This window comes from Silurus meridionalis, chromosome 13 (genome assembly GCF_014805685.1).
Source record: "Silurus meridionalis isolate SWU-2019-XX chromosome 13, ASM1480568v1, whole genome shotgun sequence".
NCBI lineage: Eukaryota > Metazoa > Chordata > Actinopteri > Siluriformes > Siluridae > Silurus > Silurus meridionalis.
The window spans coordinates 9436427-9461911 of record NC_060896.1 but is presented as its reverse complement, the minus strand read 5'-3'; the positions used below and the strand labels follow the sequence as shown (position 1 = coordinate 9461911).

Below are 25485 nucleotides of genomic sequence, written 5' to 3'. Positions count from 1 at the left end.
CAAAAGATTAATCTTAAAGAACAACATCAAACTAAATTATCACTAAATTTAAAACATTACAACAAAACAACAAAACATAAATTTAGTTTTCTGTCAGTAATATAAACAATATTGGCAAAAGTATTTGGACACCACACATATATTCCCCGATCTGTTACCACAAACTTGAAGGCACACAATTATATAGAATGTATTTGGATGCATAGCATTAAATTTTTCCCTCACTTGAACTTGGAGACCAGAACCTTTTCCAGCATGACAGTGTCCCTGTGCACAAAGCCAGGTCCATGAAGATAAACTTTACATGGGTTGGAGTGAAAGATCTTGAGTTACCTGCTAACTGCACCTCAGGGCTCCTCACCCTACATCAGTACATGACTGTACTAACACCTTTGTGACTGAATGAGCACAAATCTCCACAAGTACACTCCAAAATGTGGTGGAACATCTTCAGAGGAGAGAGGAGGATATTATAACAGCAAATGGGGACTAACTGTGGAAGAGGACGTTCGAAAACCCATACAGAATCTTATGGTCGGGTGTCCACAAACTTTCGTCGATATAGTGTATCCTTTCATATATTTATTTAAAAAAAGATGCATAAATGGTTATATTTAATCTACGTTTTGCAGGATTTGACTTAAACCTGGTGTTAAAAAAGTAGGTGGGACCTCCCTCAATATTGCTTCTGGTTAAGATACAAAGGAAAGCCTATTTTTTGCAGAGCTATATATAGTACACCATGTGAAGGGTTTCCCTGGCCCCCACACAAGTTAATAAATTACCAAACTATTCAAGCAAGCCTGTATCATGTGAAATGTCTGTGCAACACTCCTGCTCTGTGCCTTAACACTCAGATAGCAGACTCTGTCATGCCCGTATTCTGGAAGTTAGTTTTCCCTTTTCGCATGACCTCTTCAAGGATAAGCCACATTAATCCAGCAGACAGGCTATTGCACATGCTGAGAAGGAGTAAGGAATAAAAGAGATGTGAATGTACAGCCATCACTCACAGCAGAGAGCAGGCCACCACAGTGGCCCTGCTGGAGCTCTCACAGAAGCTTAAGAGGACGAAAGAGAAGCACAGTGACACTCAATCAGGCAATTTATAGGGAACTGCTTATAGTCAGCCAGAAATAAAGTGCTTATTGTGATAAAATGGCTGGCATCAAGGTAAAATGGTGTGTAAATTGAGTTAATAATACCCCTAGGTTGGTGACACAATCAGTAATTATTATTTACTAGTAACTGATCTTGAGGCGCTCGGGTTTCCTTTAGGAGTCTATAATGCAAATTGTGACAAAAATAGGTGTATAGAATGCAATATCATCACTGCAGAGTGGAAGGAAGGAAGCGAGTCATAGCATTTTATGATTTCTATGCTTAGTGCACCTTAGTGCTCCGAGCCAGCAGGGTTACAAAGAGCTGAACATCACAAACAGAGCCAAACTGTTTATAATATAATGGTTCACTATCCAAAAATCTATTCCTTTTAATTTTTTTTCTCAAAAATAGGACACTATGAAACTATTCATAACAACAAAACAAATTTTATTTGTGGTAAAAAAAAGTCTCATTCCTAAATTGTATAAAAGGCAAACATTAAATTAGGGATAAGTAAGTGAGCAGCATTGTTATAATGCCTGCTGTCTGAACGTCTAATAAGAGCCACACGAGCAGAAAACCTTAATGGGGCCATGAATATAAAGCCTTTTTGCCAGACCACTTTGCTGGGCCGCTGGCGTATCTCCCACTCAGCAGCAGGCCATGGAAAGCGACAGCAGACCAGAGATATAAATGATTACACTCTCTCCCTCAGCTTGTCATCCAGAACAAAGAAAGCACAAATGAAAAATTGAGAGAATAAAAGAAGTGAGGGAGAGAGATCTTAAAATCCATCCATCTCTCACTAACCCATCTGTTTTTCCCCCAGCGTTGGAAAACCAACTCCCTCCACCCCACTTTCTTACTAATAAACGTCATATTAAAAAGGGTTGTGGTTTACTTGGACACGCATAAGAGCTTCCGAAAAAGTTTGTAAATGAATAGGAATGACGAGAGTGGAAGGTGACAGACTTCTGGAAGGATGCATATGGATATAGTTAAAAAAAAAAGTCCTCAAAGAGTCCTTTGAGAACAGAAAGGAATATTTAAAGTTGAAAAGCAGACATTTGTAGAATAAAAAAAAGCTGAATGCAGAGTTTATATTGATGCAGCGAAAAAGAAATCCAATGTCTTTTTCGTTCTGTTTGTTTTGCAGGACCACTGCCTCTGTAAGACTAATAAAGCTAGCTGAGCTAGTTGTGGGGGATCAGTGGTTACGGTGTTGAGTTGCAGATCCACCAAAAGGCCCCATATATTTTGCCCTTGACATCAGTCAAATGAGCAAAAATACTGGATTACGAGTGATTTTATACAATAAACTATGTAATTCACTTCACTAATATGTTGTACAGTACTTTTTTTTACAGTGTGTTCCATTTTGATTCTGGGTCCGCTCTGGGCTTCTTCCATCATGTCACCTTACAGTGTTTTTCTCTCATATCTTTATTAAGATGAAGTTCTTGCAATGTGAAACTCCAAAGCTGCTATCTAGCAACATCTGCTGTTTAAAGTAATAAACAAATACACTATATGTCAGTGCATTTTTGACAAAATGAATTGCTTAAATAGCAAGAATGCATGTTTTACAACTTTGACTCGCACCATGGATTCAAGGATCTGTCATCATTCTTTCCAGTTTTTGCACCAATTCTCAGTACGCTTATTATAAAACAGAATCCTGGTCAGTGGGGTCATTTGCAAGCCACTGGAACTGCTCAATGAAAAAGATTGTGAGAGAGTTTCAGCATCGGTTTTTGGGTCAAACATGCTCATCGTCAACCTGTCTCATAATAAACCTTTAGATGCCATTAGCCACGTTCCAAGCAACCTCAAGGAGTTCTACAGAGTCAAGCAATTCATTACCAACAGCTCAGGGAAGTATGTTAAGATCTAAACCTGGCTGAGAATCCAGATTTCTGCTATAAAAAATGGAACAATTAAAACCATACAGATGTTTCATGTAGAGCAGACTACAGGATGAAAATGGTGTTTTTAGTGGAAATAATACACCATTTTCCCACAGTGTCTAAAGTAGTACTTCTGTCTAGCACATGTGGAAGCACTACAGTGATGTCTCACTGGAAAAAAGGACAAAATATGATCAATGACGGAAATTATTGCTTTGAAAGGCTGTTCAGTAACACGTACGCTATACGAACAAGAATTATTGGGATACCTTACTTTTCCGGCCATATGTGGTTCTTTCCAAATGGCGACCACAAACTTGGAGTCACACAATTGTATAGAATGTTTTTGGGTGCAGTATTATTATTGTTAATTATTATTAAATAATTCATTATTCACTTGAACTAGGAGAAGCAAAACCTGTTCCAGCATGGCAATGCCTCAAATGCACAAAGAAAGCACCATAAACACATGGGTTGTCCTCAATCTTCTTGAACCCCTTTAAGATAATTTGGAATGTTGTGCTCATTTGTTAACACCCTTGTGTTAATGAGCACAAATCTCCACAAGCACGTTCCAAAAACTAAAACTTCTTTACAGAAAAGTAGAGGTTATTATATCAGGAAAATGAAGTTCAAATGTAGAATGAAATGTTCAAAAAAGCTCCTACGAGTTCCAAGTTCAGGTGTATGTAAGCAGTCACTATAAATGAAGTTATCATGTGTGTCATATTACAATACTGTTCCAGTTCATTGTTGGAAAAGATATTTTACAGACTACAGAAGTAAGAAATATATCAGGATTACCTAATTCTAAAAATAGAACAAAAACAAATCTGTGCTTTTCACACCAGACTCTAAATTATTAAGTTTAGTACAAAATAAAGTATTGTAAAGTGTTACCAAGTAATCAGTCCCAAAGCCTTTCAACATATAACAGATTAGCAATATATGTCACAGCACTGCAGCTCTGAAAGCGGTGATCCATTTACAACTATATAACACCAGGGTGCACATTTCACGCTGGCGGCAATGACATCCCGCATTGACAGGGTGAATGTTACCATATATTATACACCTAAATCAGCATTTCCTGTCAAGCAATTTAAAGACATCAATTATGAAGCACTCCAGACGTAGATCGTACATCTTGGCCGAAAAGGAAAGCGACGCTGCACACGGAAACCAGTCACTGACAGAAACTGCGTTCAGGAAGGAAGGCAGTGTTTATGTCTCATGTCCGCAGCAGGGTTGGGAGAAAACCTCCTGCACCTTGGAATTTTCTACATCAGCTAGTATTTGCAGTACATGTTACAATTACAAAAGTAAAAGTAGAACAGCTTATAATAAATCATTCTACAGATAATAAATAAGTAGATTTATTCAAGTACATTATATCTTATTTATTCAAGTACATCTTGATAAATAATCTCTGTATAACCTCTAATAGAACAATGTTTTGGAGTTGCTGGTTCTTAAGCAATTAGGAGAAATCGAGACCATTCCTCTATGAAAAACAATTCCAGCTCATTTTCATTTCATATCATGTCACAACACTTTTAATGAGATTAAAGTCACATCTCTGACTTTCTCCCCTTCAACTGAATCACTCAATTGTTAAATTAATGCTTTTTGAATCATTTTCCTGTCAGACTATCCCTGGTTTTGAAGATTTTAGAGGAAGTAAATGTACATAATTGTGTCATGTTTGTCATGTTTTCCCTTTCATCCGCATGATTAGAAAAAAAGGGTTATTGAACATTAGCTCTACAATTTCCCTGAGGAGTGTAAACATTGTAAATAAATGTCAGTATCAGTCTCTGGCTGTTTTGACTCAACGACAACAACAATAACAAAAACTAAAGGAGTCTAATAAAAGATTGTTTTACCTGCCATGTGACGGCTAAAAGGAGTGAATCAAGTAAAAGTTTAAATAGCAGCCTAAAGGTTTATTTACAATCTAGCTATTAATGTAAATGTAGAATCATTGGATTTAACTGTTACTGAGAGACTGCTACATGTATCAATTGGTATAAATATTTCATTGTAAATGCCTTGCATACATTCAGTAACATGTACATAATACAGACACTGTACGGAAAAAAGTGTATCTCCAAACTGGTACACAATTGTACATGGTGTCTTTGAATGTGCTGGCATTAAACATTTCCCTCCATAAAGTGCATTGCAGTTGAATGTCTTGAGTGGCATGTTATAGAGCTCTGACCTTAACCCTCTCTCTCACTCTACATCAGTACTTGACTTAACTAACCCCATTTTAGCTAAATGAGCACATATCTCTACTATCACACTCCAAAATCTACCATAACATCTTCCCATAACAGTGGAAGTTATTATAAGAACAAATGGGCACTGTTTAAGAAATTAGCATGTTCAAAAAGCACATATGAAATGTATGGTCAGCTGTCCAGAAACTTATTTATAAAGAATATATAAACCATTGAAAAGAACTTGTCAGTTCCAAGGATTTTATGAAGCGATCATAAATATAAATCAATGCAGTGAAGTCTTATATAACTCAACAATGAAGCACCAGAAAGCAAAGGCCCAAAAACAACCAATATTCCTTTTCTGCAAATACAGCAAAATGTGTTTTAAAAATCATATGTACATTATCATTTCACTCTAATGTAATGGCTAAATCTTGAATACTGGCCTAAAATGTGGGTTTGCTTTTGAAAACATTATTTTTGGCCTCATGCTTGAACCCAAAGCTGTAAAGCGTCCTTTTTTATATAAATACAGACTTGTCAGAGGATTAATGCTTCAGAAGGTTTAGATAGAAATGGCTGAAAGTGTACGGATGCAATACCTGTACTAGAAAGAGTGTTTTGTGTGTGGTGCTGGAGATCTGTATTGTTGACTCAGGTTTAATTTGCTCAGCAGGGTATACTGCTGAAACTCGTTTCAGGAAGGCAATGTGAAACACAAAACCCTTTAGCCGAACTGAATGAAAACTCCCAAGTGTCACCAATACCTACCACAATGACAGGGGCTTCAAGGTCTCCACTGATTTTCCTGTTTATGTATTCGGTGTGCCTTAACTCCCCCCATTCATTAATACATGTTTCCTTTTGCAGACATAAACTTTTTGATAAAAGCAAACAGACATACAAATAAAAAGAAACTTGTTGTTTATTATTCTCAAGTTCAGTTTGTTTCATTTGTTCTATGGCATTTAGCAGGTTTTGTTCATTTAGGTTACGTTCTACACATACTGATGCAGAACTGTGGTTTTATATTGCATAGCAGGTGATAACTAGGTAAAATATCATCCTCCCTGATGTATGATCAATCGCTATGAGTGACACTCAAAAGTCGATTAATCACAAAGGAGCTAATCAAACCCAGGAATAAAGAAAAAAAAAACCACTCCAGCTGAAAACCCTCCAACTGAAACGCTAGCTCACGGATAGTTTCTTCAACGCCGCTGACAATCGACCACCTCACACTGTTATTCTAAGACGTGCACAGAGGCCCGGGTTGAAAGAAAACACTCACATAAAGGAAAGGAGAATTAGAGGTTTAAGTGTTCCAGAGGATGCGAAATGAAGCGTGTTAGAAAGTGTGCTAAGTCTGGCAATGACATTTCACACCTGTACACACTTCAAGCTGAAACATTAATCTACATCAGCAAATAATTCACGAGCTGACATGGGTCATTTGAGGAAACTCTGCTTCAAACACTAGGTGTCAATTTACCTAATAGAGTGTGCCATTTATAAAGTCATATTTACAGGGGAGGTGGACAAATTAGTAGCTTGGGTGGCCAGACAAGCAGATTGCTGGGGTTTACCATGTAGTTGCAATTATAACACCCAAAATAACTGCTTTTACAAAATAAAAGCTTTCGTCTGCTATGTTGCTTTTAAAAATTATGCAACTATTAATAGTGCAACACACAGTACATAGCATAACAGTAACTACACACTACTGATTAACCGTCGACTTGCTTAAAAAAGTATAGAGAAAAAGCGTTTTTCACATGTACTGTGAAGACAGCTGACAAAGATTTTTGTTGAGTGCTCTAATGCTTCATTAGAAACTTTGTTAGAGAAAAATTGTGGAATATATTTTGTAAAGAATAATGGTGATAGACTAGGGGTGTATCAGTACACATATTCGTACCAATCTTTTTTGGTACAGGACTTTTGGTTTGGCGCACACATGTACCGAAATCAATCCTTTTTATGTGTGAAACATACCGGTAGTTCCCAAAGTTTGTTTGGTCTCTGCCTTGCACTGTTGCTATTATTAAACTTAAAAGCATACACAACAATACCAGGGGTATAAAAAAGTAACTAAAGCTACTCACGTCGTACTGGAAATATGATTTTTAGTGCACAGTCTACTGATCAGAATCAGAATCAGGTTTATTGGCCAAGTGTATTGACACACACAAGGAATTTAGTTTCAGCTGTTAGTGACTTTCAATGTACAGACATAAATAACACTATACATTCAGCTTGGACTATACAAGACGAAACAGAAAAGACAAGACAAAAACAGACTATACAAAACAATACAGACAATTTAAGACAATATAGACAGTCTGAGTATTAAATAGGATTACAGATTATATGGCAGATCAGTAATGTATATAAAGTGTGAGAGGGCATGGTAGTGCAAATAACAGTATTATGTGTCAGGTATGATAAAGAGTTTACTTTAGAACTTTGTATCTACAGATCTACAGCGGCAGTAGTGTGTGTAACATAAACTGTGATGACTGACAGATGACTAATGGAATTCTTGGGTATGGATTCTTCAATTTGGATTCTTTAGCGTTTGCTTCATAAATTTCAAGAAAGGAAAAAATCCTGACAATTCTTCAAATCGCATGAGCGAATGACAGAAAGGATGGAAGGAATTAAGACATTTGTAAAATATGCTGAAATAAGTAGAACAGTTAAGTAGTACTTATCTTTAGAAAATTTAATATTAAATATAAAACACACACACCCAGACACACACTTACATACACATCTGTATTACCCAATTGCGGTCTAACAATTGTAAACTATTTAATTAAATGTTTCCATATATTCAATTTAACTTAATCAATATAATTTGTGCCAATTTAATTGAGTTGTAAATTTAATTAATATAATAAAAAAATGTACTGCATTAATTTAATTTATTCTATTTTATATATTTTTTATATAAAATATTATTTAAAAAAAAAAGGTTATATATTATTTCACCAAACAGGCATTTTATTTAAAAACTGTGATTAAAATTTTGAATGTTTATGTTCACAAATGTTAATAATAATGAACTGCATTAATAAAAAAAAAAGGATAAGCAATTTTATGATAAGCAATTTTAACTGTGACTTAAAAACCGAGGTACGTACCAAACCATGAAATTTGTGTAGCATTACATGAAAGCAAATACTTTTGTACTTTTATACTTTTGTACTTTTACTCAAGTAAATGTACAAAAGTATTTGCTTACTTGTACTTAATTATCCAAGTTGAGCATCATTTTTTCCTCTCAAAATGTTCCACTTGCTGTTGAACTGACACTGAACTATATGTTTGTGTTAAGTAGATACCACTAAGCGGCATTAGTGGTTCTATCTTAAATGACGCCCTGGGTGAACCAAGCCATGACCCAACGTCTCCCCCATTGATTCGTTTTTTTAGCTTTGAAAAGCTCCTTTCAGCTTCAGCTACAACCACTGGATGAGTATGTTATCTCAGAGCAGTCGACAAATTTTGGATATATTTTGAAAGCTCAATTTATCAACTTTCAGAACCAAGAACTCCTTGACTAATTGTAGCCATAATATACATACAACATCTATATCCTTATATATCTTTTAAATGAGCCTTTAATACTGTACTGGAGAGTCCCCTTTCTAAACTTAGTTCAGGACCTATTCAGTATAATTACAGAAAATATGACATCCCTTTAAATAAAGGTAAACAAATCAATAAGTGCGAGTTTATCTACTATCCATCTACACTAGTTAAGCTGTCATTTTTTTTTTGTTACTACACACATTATGATAAACTACATACTATAAAGTATATTGTTATGCAAGCTAAAAAATATATTGTTGCTCTGTGCATAAAAGAATAGCAAGAAACACTGCATAACCCAAATGATATTGTTATTAGCCTATTTCATTAAATGTTTATATTATGCTCATAACGAGATGAGCTACATACATGCCTTTATCTTTTGCACGTTCCCCGATGTCAGAGAACAACCAGCCACACCCCTCCGAAGCTCTCACTCCTCACGCTCAGCCTCTCCCTTCTATTAATTACCCGCACCAGTTTTCCCCCTTAATCAGGCCCTTCAAAAGAACATTCTCACCATTCACTTGTGGTCCGATCTATCGTACACTCAGGCTCCTTACTGCTCCTGTGCTTTCCTGTGATCCTGTGCTCCAGTTAAGTTTGTTATTTCCTGCACCCTCGTTTCTGAGTTTCATTTGTTTGACTCTTAAAGGTCAAAAAAAAATTTCTCCCGGTTTCCGTTGCCTGGTGATTCGTGACACTGCCTACTTATTTCCTCCTTTTTCTGAATTGGGTTTTTTTTGTCATCCATAACTTTAATCTGGATTCAGCTCTCCTTAGTGACGTGACGTCACTCCAGGTCTTATGAGTTCTCACACGTGAAACCCTGAAGGCTGAGGTGATGTCAACCAACCCCCACCTCTCCTTTCTGAGTCTTTCTGAACGTACAGTATGAGTTAGGGTACTTCTCCAGACATGATATAATAATTGACGTAACCCTGCAAATGAACAGTAAAAAAAATAAAGATACATTTGGATTGAATTGGCTGAGATAATTGTGTGCTCAGGTGTTGTTTGAAAAGGCTAGGTATACAGTGCATTCTCCTTGCCAGCCTATCATTAGGCCTTAGCGTTAAAAGAAAGTATTCACAGCTCTTAATTATTTCTAAATTTTATTGTTATATCCTTATTCCAAAATGGATTCAATTCATTATTTTTCTCAAAATTCAACTCAAAATACTCCATAATAACAAAGTGAAAGAAGTGTGTTTGAAATCTTTGCAAATGTATTAAAAATATAAAGACGAAAAAAAAATCACATGTATTTAATGCCTTTGCCATAACACGACAAATTGAGCGCAGGTCTTCCAAACTTTCTTGATCAGCTAACTGCTTGTTTCACTTAGTCTGTATCAATAAACTACTAAACTAAGAAACTAGCTCACCATGTGTTATTATATTTTGTGCAATATTACGCTCCAACCTATTCGATTCGGTTTCCGGGCAACCAGCTGCTCCATATATCGATCACAAATGCATTCTGCGAAAAGTTTTTAACATTCAGCGAAGCCTACAGTAACATAACACAATACAACCAGCAAAATTATAGAGCAAATGACCCAAGACTACCCGGCGATAAAAAGGCACTCTGCTGCCTACACATACTCTAATGGATTATTAAAACTCTGTCGAATACAGTTTATATCAGCAAGACAGACAGGATCAGCTCTCCAGAGCTTATTGTATTTCACAACAGTCGGAAGGGATGTCAGGGCTTGCTATTGGGAGAAATGCTTTTGCTCTCATGGTAAGTGAAATGTTGCGCTGAAGGGCATTGAATTATATTGAGTCATTCACTTTTGGTTTTCAAAAAATTTCCTCACAGGCTCGAGCATGTGCTCCCGAGCATGCTGAAGCGTATTTTCCAAGCTTCTCCTTGCCAGCCTATCATTAGGCATTAACGTTAAAAGAATTGCCCAGACTTACATTCAAAGCCTAGGAAAGTACACAAAAGGTAATGTTTATTTAGTTGTTTAATTACTGCAGTGATGTGGCCATTGTAATGAAAAAGCCAATTCTTTGTTCACACACACGCAAATTGCTATTCAATAGAGCCCAGGCACAGAAGGAGCTGAGTGATGACTTTGGCTTGCCAATGAGTCCTCTTAATGTGCCATTAGTTAAAGAGTATTCAGGTAGTGAAGATGGCTCTCTAGGGTGCTGTATAACACTGCAATTTGCTGAAATCTCTTACTATGTACTTTACAACGAAAAGGTTCTACATTATTTAACGATAACTGTAGAATTCATTCATTTATTCATTCATTCATTCATTTATTCATTTTCAATAACTTTCTAATAACTCAAATTTTAACCATCAGCAAAACAGTGGATCTGGAGCCTGAATCCATTGCAGGCTACAATGCATGGTTATACTCATTCAGACTTACAGTACAGACCAAAAGTTTGGACACACCTTCTCATTCAAAGAGTTTTCTTTATTTTCATGACTATGAAAATTGTAGAGTCACACTGAAGGCATCAAAACTATGAATTAACACATGTGGAATTATATACATAACAAAAAAGTGAACTGAAAATATGTCATATTGTAGGTTCTTCAAAGTAGGCATCAAGAGAATGCAAAGCAGTAATCTAAGCAAAAGGTGGCTACTTTGAAGAACCTACAATATGACATATTTTCAGTTGTTTCACACTTTTTTGTTATGTATATAATTCCACATGTTAATTCATAGTTTTGATGCCTTCAGTGTGACTCTACAATTTTCATAGTCATGAAAATAAAGAAAACTCTTTGAATAAGAAGGTGTGTCCAAACTTTTAGTCTGTACTGTAAGTGAAGTCCATATACTGTCATGTATTTTAGAAAGTGGGATAGAAACAAGGAAAACTTAAGACCCAAGCTCAAGACTGGACTGAGTCATCTAATGGTGAACCAACAACACTACATCCTGTACCACACTTTTATTTAGATATTTACATACCATTAATGAAGGACTGCAATTTCATTTTCTAGAATTCAAGGCAAAAATATATTGCATGGGTGAGAATTTAAAAGATATATTACCTATTTTTTGAGGTTTGAATCGAGTGGAAAAAGGTATATATTCCCAAGTTAAAGTTGTGTACTTACGGCACACCCCCAGTCACACTGGTGTAGTTCAGCACTTTTTTGAGTGTGTTTAGCACACCTTAAGATATAATAGCACTGGAAGTGTTTGTCAAAATTAAAGTGTTTGTTTAGCAGAAAAGTGCTCACCCTACTTTCAGGAGATCACAAGCTAGAATTACAAATTCCAAAGATGCCAAGGCAGAGTGTCCAAGAGCATAGAAAAGGGGGAAATGGCATGCTCTCTTCCTTGTCAATCAGATCACCCAATGCAAATAGATTTACAATATGAGATATGTACATTGTATGTACAACTGAACAAAGTTATATACAGTATATATACAAAATGGTATATAGATATATAGATAATGATCTAGGATGATGTAAATGTTCAATTATATACAGTAAACAATATTATACATAAATGATACAGAATGTACAGGTTTGAGCTGAACTAAATGATGATTACTGGTAGTAAAATCAGTAAAGCATACATTTACATCAATCATTTAAGAAAATCTTTGACAATATTTATTGAGTGTCAACACAGTGTTTTATATTCTTTGCATTTTTCTTACTGTGATAAAAAACAGCATTATGAGGTTCTGATTATACCAGAAGTAAAAGTTCAACAGTGCTATGGTATAGATTATAATAAACGTGACAGTTACAGTAATTGCACAAAATTATGCATTAAAAAGTTTACTTGTACCAGTGAAAATGGTTTTCCCTGATATTAAAGCAGCTACACCACTTTTCCAAGGTTAAGGTCTGCAAGGTCTGGCTTGAGTTGCATAAATTATTCTGCTGCCTGTGACACCCTAATTTAAGCCCTAGCACACATCTCCTATATAATCTGTCATACGGATTTCACCTGCACCCTTCGAGAAGAAACAGAGGAGGACATGGCCATGGGACCTTTAACCCTATGAGTGAGTATCTCAGTTTTCATTGTTCAAACTCCCTCTCTATAATGATCTCATTCCCACTCCATAAACCAGCACCCTTCATGGTGTACCCTTGCATTCTTCAATATGATGGAAACCTCTTATGGTCTATAAATGTCTCACTTCTCTCTAATCAGTACAAGCATGTGGTCTGAATTACACAATCGTACCTTTATGGGTGTCAAATAGACGAGGTGGCTCATGGAATATCTTCCTATGTCTTTCTTCTTTGTTCTGCATCGAGCTTATGTGTGGTTTAAAGTCTTGAACTTTATATTACAAAACAAGTAAAAATTTTTGGCTGCTGCTATCGATTATTTAATATTCAAAAATTCTAACAATTATTCCATAGATTAATCAAATAATCTGATAAAAAGTAGTTTTTGATTATTAAAGAGCAATACTAAATAAGACAGAGAAAATAAAATTGAACATGTAATTTGTTTCCTTTTTAAAAAAATGTAAATTTTTATTGCTAAATTTGCAATACAAGAATATCTGTGAAAACGATGTGCATTTAGTGCATTTAATTTCCGTATTATATCAAAATACAAAGAGGTAAGAGGAGGTTCTAGATAAATATTTGCATAATGAAACTCATAATTATTTTTACACATGTATTTGTTTATTAAATCCCGCACAGTATCGTGATGTGGTTTTCTTGTCTCCGGAAAAGCAGCTTCAAATTTTCCACGCACTAAATCCGTGTATTTATCGCCTGCTTTAAAAACGTGGAAATGCACTGTATATAATCAAAAATATAAAAATCTATTTCAAATTACTTTAAAAATGGTAACCACACTATATGGTGTGTTCTTTATGTTTTAGTTTGAAATGATCCCAAACTTTGGAAACTTTCTGCCGTTTTCTTTGGCTTGAATTATCTCTTCGCTCCTCGCTGTTTTCTCACCGTTCCTTCATTTTTTTCATTCTGCATTTCGTTTTCTGTGTTTACATGTCCAGAGCGCTCAAGAGTTTAGCATGTGGTGCATCAATAATAATGGTCCGTGGAAAACACAATGCTTTGTGTGTAGTTAAATAGACTAAACAAAGCAAATAATTAGCCTCAAAGTATTTTTGTAAACGAATTACTCGAGAAATCGTTTCAGCCCTAGTTTTAATATAGCATTACATAGCCTGCACAACCTCATTTTCTTATCCTGGGTTCGTCCCTATTCTAGTTAAGTGATTAGCAGAAAGATATATATGCTCCTGTTTGTTTTGATTGCTTAGCCATTTCCTGGCCTTGATTGCAGAACGCTGATAACAAACAACGTGAGCAACGCACACTACCGTTCATGACAGAGCGCTTCCTGGCTGTACAGATAAGGTTTCAAAATGAGTAGCCAGTTACTCAACAAGAATTCCTCAGACCCAAAAAGAAACAACAAAATGCCACAGAGCTGAATAAGATTTAGGATTTATTTATGCACATACTGCAAATAGGGTAAAAATGTCTGTTACCTTCTCCCTTTTAGTTATGCTGCTATAGCGAGTCTTGCTGGAGTCCCCAACTGCACAGTGTCTTTAACTTTTATACAACAATAAGGATACTTAATAATTCATATCTTTCTCTCCCTGTCACCTCTCTTCTTTTTCTTTCTCTTTCCCTCTCGGTCAAGTAAAAAAGCTCCTGAGATACCAGTGTTCCTGCCCCTCTCCTCTCTTTAGGATCCATGAAATTAGAGAGTAGCACAGGAGCTTTGAGGATGGATTTGGACTCTACTTAATGTCAACAGTCTGCTACAATGACTCAGAACTACAGTTTCCATTTGATCATCACTGCACACCTCAACAACATTTAACTCTGATGAATAGACATTCCATGCCACCCAGAAGAGGAGGTTTCCTCTGAAGTCTGGTTCCTCTGAGGGTTTCATCAGCGACATTAGAGACAAACTTACAATTATAAGGAACATCTTATTCATTCTTTATTACTGCATTATCTGTGCAAAAGCTGCATTAATACAATTTCCATTGTTGAAAGTGCTACACAAATAAAAATTAATTGAATTGACTAAAAAAAATTTTTTAGGAATGTGGTCAAGAATAGCATTTGTGTAAAGAAGAGTGATATGAGAGTTTAAAGATAACAAATGATATGAGGTGCAGTCAGGGTTTCAATTCATTTCAAAGGTGTTCAATAGGGTTGAGGTCAGAGTTCTATAGCAAGCCACTCAAGATCTTCCACTCCAACCCATGGAGCTCCCTTTGTACACAGGGGCTCATGCTGGAACAAGTTTAGATTTTCTAGCTCCAATAAAAGGAAAATGTAATGCTGCCACATCCAAAGACATCATATACAATTGTGTGCCTTTAATTTTGTGGCAACAGTTTCAAGAAGAACCACATACTTTATGTCTGAAAAAGCAGGTTGTCCCAATATTTTTTGTTTATATACTGTAGTGTACATCCACTTTTAACTGAATAAGAATTTAACACTTTTTCTATACTTTTTTAAAAACTTTAAGTATAACTCTGCAGTACTTTCGATAGCCTTGGTTATGAAGTTCTGTGATCTTTACCACTGGCCATTGTTTCCCTTTAGTCTTCTATTTCTTTTTTTTATGTCTGGGCTTTCTTTAATTATTACGCTATGTATTATTCATTTATTATCACACTGTTTTATTATTGTGCTGACGTGTCGAAATATGAATATGTTGTACTGCTTAATCCTCAGAAAATCATAGAAATTGTCGCACCAGCTGCTTGTATGTCCAGGTCTTATTGGAAATCTCTGCTGTACAGTTTGTACCAGCAGAGATTTCCAATAAGACCTGGACATACAAGCTTAAGAATGCATTTCTGAATTTCGCCTTCTCCACAGCACAGTAAACTGGCTATTAACCTATTTTTGACACGTTTGAGAAACCGTTTATAACACGCTATTGAGACAGACTGGCTGGAATTCTCTAGTGCGAGGTTTCAAATCGAAAAGCAGTTTTGCAAATTGATAGATATTTTTGGAAAAGGAAATGTTTCGAAAACATCTTAAAGGTGCAAGAGTACTTACTTAGTGCCAGTCTCTTGATAATTTTACACACAAGTGACTCTTGACTTGCAGGAGGTTATGAAAAAAGCAACAGTTCTGTGTGTGGAAGCACCTTCTTGAAAAGAGAAAAGAGTTTTAACAGCAAGGAAGAGTACAGAAACTCATTTAATCACTATTTACAAATGTGGTGAGCAGAAATGCATTTTAGCATACACATAAAATGGACCTTTGATATGTATGAGCTATGACAGCAGAAGGACATATTTACCTTCATCTTTAAACTGTGGCCTGTGCACAAGTGCAATAAATAGCTGAGAAATCAGATTTTGAAAAATTACTTCTCCTACAGTATTCTTGGCCTAGTTTTTTTTTTTTTCAGTCATTTTAAACACACTCAACTGTAAACTTGCATCATCCGCATTACGATTAAATATTTCTTCTAACTATGCATCTTTACTGAAAATATATTATACAATATATATAAAATTAGAATTTATTATATATATATATATATATATATATATATATATATATATATATATATATATATATATATATAGACAAGATACAATAATCAGGCATAACATTATGACATTATAACATTATGACCGGTGAAGTGATATAACACTGATTATCTTTTCATCATGGCACCTGTTATGTGGTGGGATTTATTAGTCAGCAAAGGAACATTTTGTCATCAAAGTTAATGTGTTAGAATCAGAAAAAATGCCCAAGCGTAAGGATTTAAGCAATTATGACAAGGGCCAAATTGTGATGACTAAACGACTGGGTCAGAGCATTTCCAAAACTGCAGCAACAGGGTCAAGGCTAGTCATTGTTAGTCCAAGGCTCATTGTTGCACACAGTGAGCAAAGGCTAGTTTGTGTTGTCTGCAAAACACACATGCAGGTGGTCATAATGTTATGCCTGTTCGGCGGCCATAAAGTGATATATATATATATAAAATTTCTTTTTTTTTTTTTTGGCCATTGCAACAGGTCCAGATGATCATTAGGATCAGGCAGAGAAACTTATATTACTGTAAATGCATGATATATCACTTGTTAATCGTTATGACAGAAGATTGCAAAATGCAAAATAGCTCTCATAAATATTTTACAGTGTGCCATGAGAATCCTGTTCAATCCAATTATGTTTCTCTGTTTTGTTGAATTCGCATCGTTCACATATTCCAACTGGAAATCATTTCGTGGAAACAATGCAGGCTGCTCCTAAACGTGTAAAAGCATAAGTTCAATGTGTTTTTAATACACTGCAAGCCACTCAACGATGGTCATATAAAACTGTGCAACTTGTGCAGCTCTTATCTAGAGGTTAATACTGTGTATTCTATAAGACGTTACAGCACTGCAAGCTTTTCCGAAACAATGACGAACACTCGCTTGGAAAATGTTCATGGCAGAGCATGCGAGCCGTTTCGGTGCATGGGCACGTCTGGCAAAAAAACAACAGACAAATAAAATACTTCAAACAGCCTGCAGGAATCAGTAAACCAGATGTCATCAACCACTAGGGATTAATGTTAAGACCCTCCGCTTTCATCACATATACACTCATATACACACGTATACACACAAACACACATGCAGTTCACTCTGCAAGAATTAACATAACAGGAAGGTGCTAATTCAAGGACAGCATGCTATTTTCCTATGTAGAAATAAAGTTTGTTGATTAAACCCTATTCTTCAGGTTATTTTCCACTGGAGTTATGCTTAATTATAACTTATTTGCAGTTACACACTGAATCATCTTTAATAAATACATTCAACTTATTGGTGAAAGTTACATCACTTTTTACTTACTGTGCTACTGTATATTAAATCATAACCACCCATTAACATTCATCAACTAAATGTAGACCTTTCACAATTATATAGTTTGTACTGATTATTATAATTAATGTTCTCGTTGTCTTTTTCATTACTTTTTGTAAACTTGTTACTTGTTCTTTACTTCCCATTTATAAAAGAAACACAGTGAGGTAATCCTTTTTATCCGAAATCCATTTAATATACACCAATTAGCTATTTTGACAATAATGGCTGTATGTTAAGTTATTTTCAGAAGACAGTAAATCTGTACTGCTATACAAGCTGCACATTGACTACTCTAAAATTTATCCAAGTTTAGTTTCTATAGTATTGTCCGTTGAGAAGATATACTAAGATGGTTGCTGTAATGGGTGGAGTGTACTCACTTTTGTGGGATACAGTATGTGGAAGAGGGTAGATAATGCTTTCCACATAGAATGTTACGCTGCCCTGTGTCAGAGCATAAGCAGCAGTTCACAAATAAAACCACATAACCCCACTATAACATTTATTCTAGCCATGTTGAGTTTGAAACTTCAAATGAAAATGTAGGATTGTGATTTTTGCAATTAATCTAAATAACCTCAGGTTTTTCTTTTTTATAACTGTGATTATTACTATATAGTAATTGCTATCGGTCTACTGTACCTAACCGATCACAGCATGATATAATAATTTTCAGTCCCTGTTTTCTAAATATGTTTAGGCTGGAGATAAATGAAAATTACATTTTGGTACATGTACAAATCAGAAAGGGTTTAACAGGGTTGAGGTCAGAGCTCTGTAGCAGGGGATCTTCCACTCCAACCCATGCAAAGCATATCTTCATAGAGTTTGCTTTGTGCACCAGGGTATTGTCATGCTGAAACAGGTTTGGTTCTCCTAGTTTAGTTAAAAGTGCAGTGAAAATTTCATGCTATGCAGCTAAAGACATTCTAAACAACTGACTTAAACATTCTACACAATTGACTTAAACATTCTACACAATTGAAATCACTTCATCTTTGAGATAACAGTTTGGAAAAGAACGACTTTTGGCTGGGAAAGTTAGGTGTCCCAATACGTTTGTCCATATAATGTAAGCATTGTGTCTTATAAAAAATCTGATGTTAATATACAATGGAATATAAGTCAATAGAGAATATGTATAATAAAAAATGGCCATTTTAACCCCTATTATGCATATTAAAGCCTGTAAACACACTGTATACTATTAAGTCAAAACGTTCACAGAAGGTGTCTGCATTACAGACAGGACATCATAAGTGGCTTTTTTTTCTAACATGAATTACACAGCACACTATCTGAGACCCACTGTTCTCACTATAGCACACACAGTATCGTTACAGAAAGCCCGAGCACAGAATCGCCATTCGCTGACCCCTCCAAGTCTCCGAGAGTGACATCATTTATAATGAGCGCACTTAACCCTCCGCGATGGATTACGCTCTATGATGACAGTTTGTAATTCGAGTGTGGCTGCTTATGTCATGTCATTTTCTTGCCTTTTTGTTCGGTTATGTTGGCAGGCCACAATCTGTCCCAGAGACACTGAGGCTGTTGTTTCTGTCTGTGGCCAGAGCTCGCTGCACTGAACAGCCTGGCACTGCAGGCCTGCCCCAAACAGGTCAAAGGGAGAACAAAACTGTTGATTTAACACACAGTCCTGGCATTGTGATCCACTAGAACTGGATCAGTGCGTGGAAATGTGAATTACTTTGGGCTGTGGAAAATGGACATGTACATTCTTGAACATCAGAGGAGGAAAGAAGTCATCTTGATGATCGAGACCCAGAAATAATACATCCAGTAGTTACGTTTCGATTTGAATTGCACACAAAATAAGATTGAAAATTCACTCCTGGGTATTATTCAAGGATATGAAAAATCTAATGTCCTGATCCGCGTTAAATTAAATGTTTGCTACAGTATAACTTGATGACTCATGCTGGCATCAGTCTCCCACTAAAGCAGCCAAAATCAAGAGCTGCAAAACAAGCAGCCAAGGGGGTTGATTTGATTGAGCTCAGTGCCGGGTGTGGTGGGTTTTAATGACAGGCTGCGCAGGGGCATGATGGAGCAGATATAAACTCTATGGCTCATCCAGCACAACACTGCAGACACTTGCCACATGAGCAGCAAAGGGAAGAGACAGGAAATGGTCTCTGAATTCCCCCAAGGGAAAGCCAGAGAGGGTAGTAACCTGTAAACTATATGCTCCTGGCAGGAAGTCAAACTGGAATGTAGGGTCAAGAAGAATAAGTAGGGTGTCGAGCTCTTGAGTCCATAGTGGCCTGCTATGGGACTAATATTAAATCCAGTAGCATATAATGAAAAGTGTGCGTACACATGGATAAAAAAGTGAAAGTGATTAAGGATAATTTACTAATGGTATTAAATAACATTTATTCATTTGCCAAACATTTACATTTAAACTGAAAATAAAAACAATGGCGATATAGTCAGGGGGCTTAAGTGCAAAGGTCAATGCAAAGGTCCCAGCTGAGACTCTTTGTTTGTGCTTGAGATGACTTGAGAAAAAAAAAAACTTGAGGGGTCTAGACTTAAAAGGGAACTCTCATCTGGGTGATACACATTAGAAATCAGTAGGCTTCTGGTACCACCATGAAATTCTTGGCCTGGATTGGAAAATGCCACATCCAATAGAAAATGGATCCTATGATTCTATGTAATTTACTAAGAGCTAATCCCCAAAACTGACTCATCTGAATATAAATGTGATTTTTTTCCCTCTACAAAAATGTCCTATGAGGTATGCATTGTACTGATTTTATTTTAAGAAACTGTCACTCATATTACACTTCTCAAATTTACACAGACATAAACATTCCAGTGGAGGACCGATATAGCACTAACTGTTTCAGTTTTCTACAAAATCTCTCATTAGATACCCCGGTATACAAATCATCGATGTCAGCAATGCAACGGATCTGAAAGTGATGATCTTTAATACTGAAGCGTTCTGTATGAACATATTTGTAGATGAAACCTGGCCCTAAACCTGACCATAAATCTTTCTTTTCTTGCTGATAAATTCAATAGAAATTAAATGTTTACTCAATACTATGTATATGTCTGTGTATCTGTGAGTTAATATATATCCTACAACACAAGTTTTTAAGTCATCTATAATTAGACAATAGGCAATAGATGAACAAAAATCACCTTGGAAGTACTCGTATTCAAAATATTTACAATGCTAGAATATATCTAATGTCAAATATTTGCATTATTATATTATTATTGTCCAATTATTTCTCATGTAATAATGTTGACAACACAATAAGATGTTCTTATAATAGTAATATTACTCTGAAAAGAGTCAAACTTCATACTGTTATACTGAAACTTGAAAGTAGCAATATTCTTTACAAAATAATTTATTTTGAAAAATGTCAACAAAAAATGTATACTAGTGCTTGCAAAACTGGTATTCTGAAACCAGTACAATTATTTAACAAATTTTTCTGTACTGGAATTTTTGTATATTAAAGTAATGATAATATTATTTATTAAAAAAAAAAAAAAATGTTTTCAAAATGTGTCCTGTTATTCTAACAATATTTAGTGGAAAGAAAGAAAGAAAGAAAGAAAGAAAGAAAGAAAGAAAGAAAGAAAGAAAGAAAGAAAGAAAGAAAGAAAGAAAGAAAGAAATTGTAGTCTAGTCAAGTCAAGTCAAGTTTATTTCTATTGAGCTTTTCACAACGGACATTGTCTCAGAGCGGCTTTATAGAATTTAAGAATCAAGGTAAATGGTGTATATTTATACCTGATGAGCAGCCATGGTGACTGTGGCGAGGAAAAACTCCCTAAGATGTTATGAGGAAGAAACCTTGAGAGGAAACAGACTCAAAAGGGGAACCTATCCTCATTGGTTGATATCAAGATTGTGATCATAAATCTTTAAACAATACAGAACACTGGAGAGTGAGAACTAACATGAGCACTGGAGTGTAAGATTATGAGTAATGTTCTTTCTACAGTCTACAGTAATCTGTAATATATATACAGTAATATATATATATATATATATATATATATATATATATATATATATATATATATATATATATAGTATATTATTAATAAATATATATGAATTATGAAATACTTGTATAAAAAAAGTATAAATCTTTTGTTTATTGTTTACTGTTTTCATTAATATTATTTCATTTATAAAATAATTGTATTTTATTTTACCTATTTGTGAGAAAGACCACTGTACTGTATTTTATCAGAGCCACAGTGTTAAACCTACAGTACTGCTATTACAGTATCTATCTATATTCGGTAATTACTGGTTTTTTCACCATATTTAATATAAAAATATAGACAAGTGAGTAATCTACAGCAAACTGCTCTTCATTCTTAATGAATCTAATTAAAGGCACTCAATTGCCAATAAGGAACTTAATGAGAAACATACAGGGAACAAAGTTTGGAGTATTTTATCTCTTGAGTATAATGCAAATATAAATACATAAAAGAAACCAAATTATGTTATTATGTATTGGTTAATTGCACTGATTCTTGTTTATTCCGCTTATTGTGTTTTTGGAAGAACTGAAACATGGGGAGGAATAACAACCTGAATATCAGCAGTAAATTGTGTAATAAAGTTCTCCTACCTGCTTACAAAGAAATGAAGAAGTTGAAGAGGAGCTGTCAGACCAATACACCGCCAATACAATAATGAATAAAAAACAAAAAAAACAACAAAAAAAAAAGTCTTTCCGACTTTTATAAAGTTTTGACCAAACTATCTTTCGCTGAGAATCCTCTTTCAGTTTGCCCTCTTTGCATTCCCCGGTAAAGCTGAGATCTCCGTGGTGAGAGTAAGCGCAGATACTTTCCACAATAACATCTGGTTCTTGCCCACCGCTGTCCTGAAGTCCTCTCCTAGTCCACAGACTGTGTTTTGGAAGCGGAAACGAAAAAGCGCAAGAGAAGGTTTGGGCTGTATCCCAAATAACGCCATTCTCCCTACGTGCACTTTAGGGAAAACTGCCTGGATAACAGCAACTCCGCCCTATCTAGGGTTACTAACTCTTTAACACCGAGCTGTTTGAACTTCAACAGCTGTTGTGGCTATTAACATGAAAAGGCAAATATAACACTAAACTTTAAACCCAAACTCATTTCTCTGTTACTTCATGTAATGTTTAATTCTTCAAATTTGGGAGAAGATATTTGAGATTTAATTTACATATGTATTTAATCTCACAAAGTTTCATTGTATTTGATTGAACCAGGAGATATTTCAATTCTCTTTAACTTCTATATAATTAGATCTTTATTAGAAACTGATATAGAAAATCTTTGAAAATTTGAAAACAAATGTCTGGGATTCTGTCGTCAAACTTTTAATTTTAACATTTTGTGCAATTTATAACTGAAAAGACTTCACTTGCATTTTTTCCTTTCAATTTTCAATGCAACAACCAGTTTTCTTCTTCAGTTTAATTCAGATTTATTTGTATAGCAGTTTTCACAATAGATATTGTCCCAAATCAGCTTTATGGAGATAAATATATTATAAAAGATTTTTCCCAAATTCTATCCCAAATGATCAATCCACTGGCAACAGTGGATGAGGAAAAACTTCATGAGATGGTAAGAAACATTGAAAGGAACCAGACTCAAAAGAGAATCCACCCACATCTGGCTGGCACCAAATGTCCCTTCATTATAGTTATCTAATTGTTAAGGTGTGCTGTTCCGTGATTAATGTTTGCAGTCCTATTCCACTGTAGCAAACTGTTGACATTAATTACAGTCCAAATCCATCCTCATAGCTCTTGATTTGTTTACTAATTTTAATGGATTTTTAGGGTTTTCATGTGGAACCATCCTCAACGGCACAAAGTGATGTCTAATTAAAGATAACTTCATTCAGAGCGTCGAGATGAATCAGGAAGATCCGAAGAGAAGAAAGGGACAGGATCACTGGTCGCTCTTCTAAAGGAGCATGTTTAACTTGACAGGAATCTTTTTTATCCATCGGCAGATAGCGGTAACACATAAAGATTTAACACGATCTCGCTCTGAGCAGCGTAAAGCCAGCTAAGACCCTTTTTTCAAACTGCTGCTCTTGCTGCATCACAGGCCAGTGTAATACACTCATCTTATCACTCATCTATCCTCTTCCACATACAGTACACAAGCTTACACATGTCACTGATTGGCTAGTGTCTCTATGAATGAGAGAACAAAAAGTACACCAGTCTTTTCGCCTAAAGTGCATGGGTAGTTTTACTCCGTCGATCTCCATCCACAAGATTTGGACATAATTTATCCTAATAGTTGAAGTATAAGAGTATAAATCGTTTTCTGGTGCAGCACACGAGATCCTAAATTAAAAAAAAATCTTGCAACTTATAAATTAAGACTTATTGAAGGCTATTATGGAAATTTCTGTCATCAGAGCTCCTCTTTGCTCTCATTTTATTATATTAATGTTGTTTCCAAGGCTATTCATAGCTATTGCTACACTTCCTGCACTATGTGAACAATGGATCCAGAGGAGTCGTATTGTTCTCTAGTGTTCTTGCTTAATGACTCAGATTTACAGCACAATCTTACAAATATGTGTTCTTTTTCTGGTTTGGCCAGTCATGAATAATGGGAACAGACACCAAAATCGAACTGCATGCATAGAATGCAATGGCAGTGACTAGTTGATATACTAAAAGGTACAGATTACTCTGTGATATCGACTTGGAGACATAATATACAAACATGTGGCCAACTAAATGAAAAGTTGGTGGGTCTGTGATGTGGTGAGTGCATTTACGAGCCATTAACATCAGTAATACTTATAACAAATATCTTTATGAAGACTAGTGTTCATCCTCTCAATGACATTCCACAGATTTGTAGAATCAGGCGTAAACATACAGATGTGAAAAATTGTTACCCATCTGGATTTAACCATGTGACTGTAATGAGACAGATAAATCAAGATTCATGTGAGTTTCTTGATCCTGTTTCAGCAGCATGTCATCAGTGGCTTCTCTTGGCATTACTTAACAAATAGATATAGGGAAAGTGAATACACATTTTTTTTTTACTGGAAGCAAGTGTAAGACTTTCTGTTAAAATGGCTTTACCCATGTATGTTACCAAAAATTGAATTCACTAATCCCAAACTTAGCGTGTACATGTTGGGAAGTATAGAGAGAGTAGGTTTGGATGAAGGGTGATTTCTTTATATGGAATACATAATGAGCAAATTTAAAAGAAAAACATATCACATTTTGTTTGTTTTAGTTGTCCTAAGAAGGCATTTCTGGTGTGGATAATAGAGATAGCCTTATGGCCGTTTAGTCTGCATTAACTTATTGCTGGTTCAGATAGTGAGGTCTGATTTGTTTTTTTGGTGGTGGGAATGCTGCAATTCGGTTGAAAGAGAAGTGAGACTTGGCTAGACTTTGAGACTTGGTATGGCTAACAATTCACTTATAAAAGCTGAAGGATGTATTGTGAAAGAGAGATTTAAATCAATCTTAAAATGGAGTTGTGCCTGGAGTTTGTTTACAACACAATGCTTATTGTACACCGAAATGTTTTAGTTCTTTAAGAGAAAAAAAATATGATAATGTGTGATATTGTGTGTAACACATTATTTAGTAACACATTAAATAGTAATGCCTTGCTTCCTGTTATGGAGAGGGTGGTCTCATTCAGTAAAGAGCAAAGTTATTTTCATTAAATAAATAATAATATAAAAAAATAAAAATAAAACATGTAATAATATAATAATTATAAGGATAATAGTAATA

At 35.3% G+C, this 25485-nt stretch overlaps 1 protein-coding gene across 2 annotated transcripts in view; it reads right to left on the bottom strand.

The window, feature by feature from the left end:
- The window catches only part of tspan9a (tetraspanin 9a), a 217080-nt gene extending 194435 nt beyond the window's left edge, over positions 1 to 22645 (bottom strand). The window contains exon 1 of one of the 2 annotated variants that reach the window (XM_046864445.1): positions 22333 to 22645. The gene's annotated coding sequence lies outside the window, so the exon portion shown is untranslated. The remainder of the gene's footprint in view (positions 1 to 22332) is intronic. The other variant, XM_046864446.1, reaches the window with a different exon arrangement.
- Positions 22646 to 25485: the final 2840 nt, after the last annotated feature.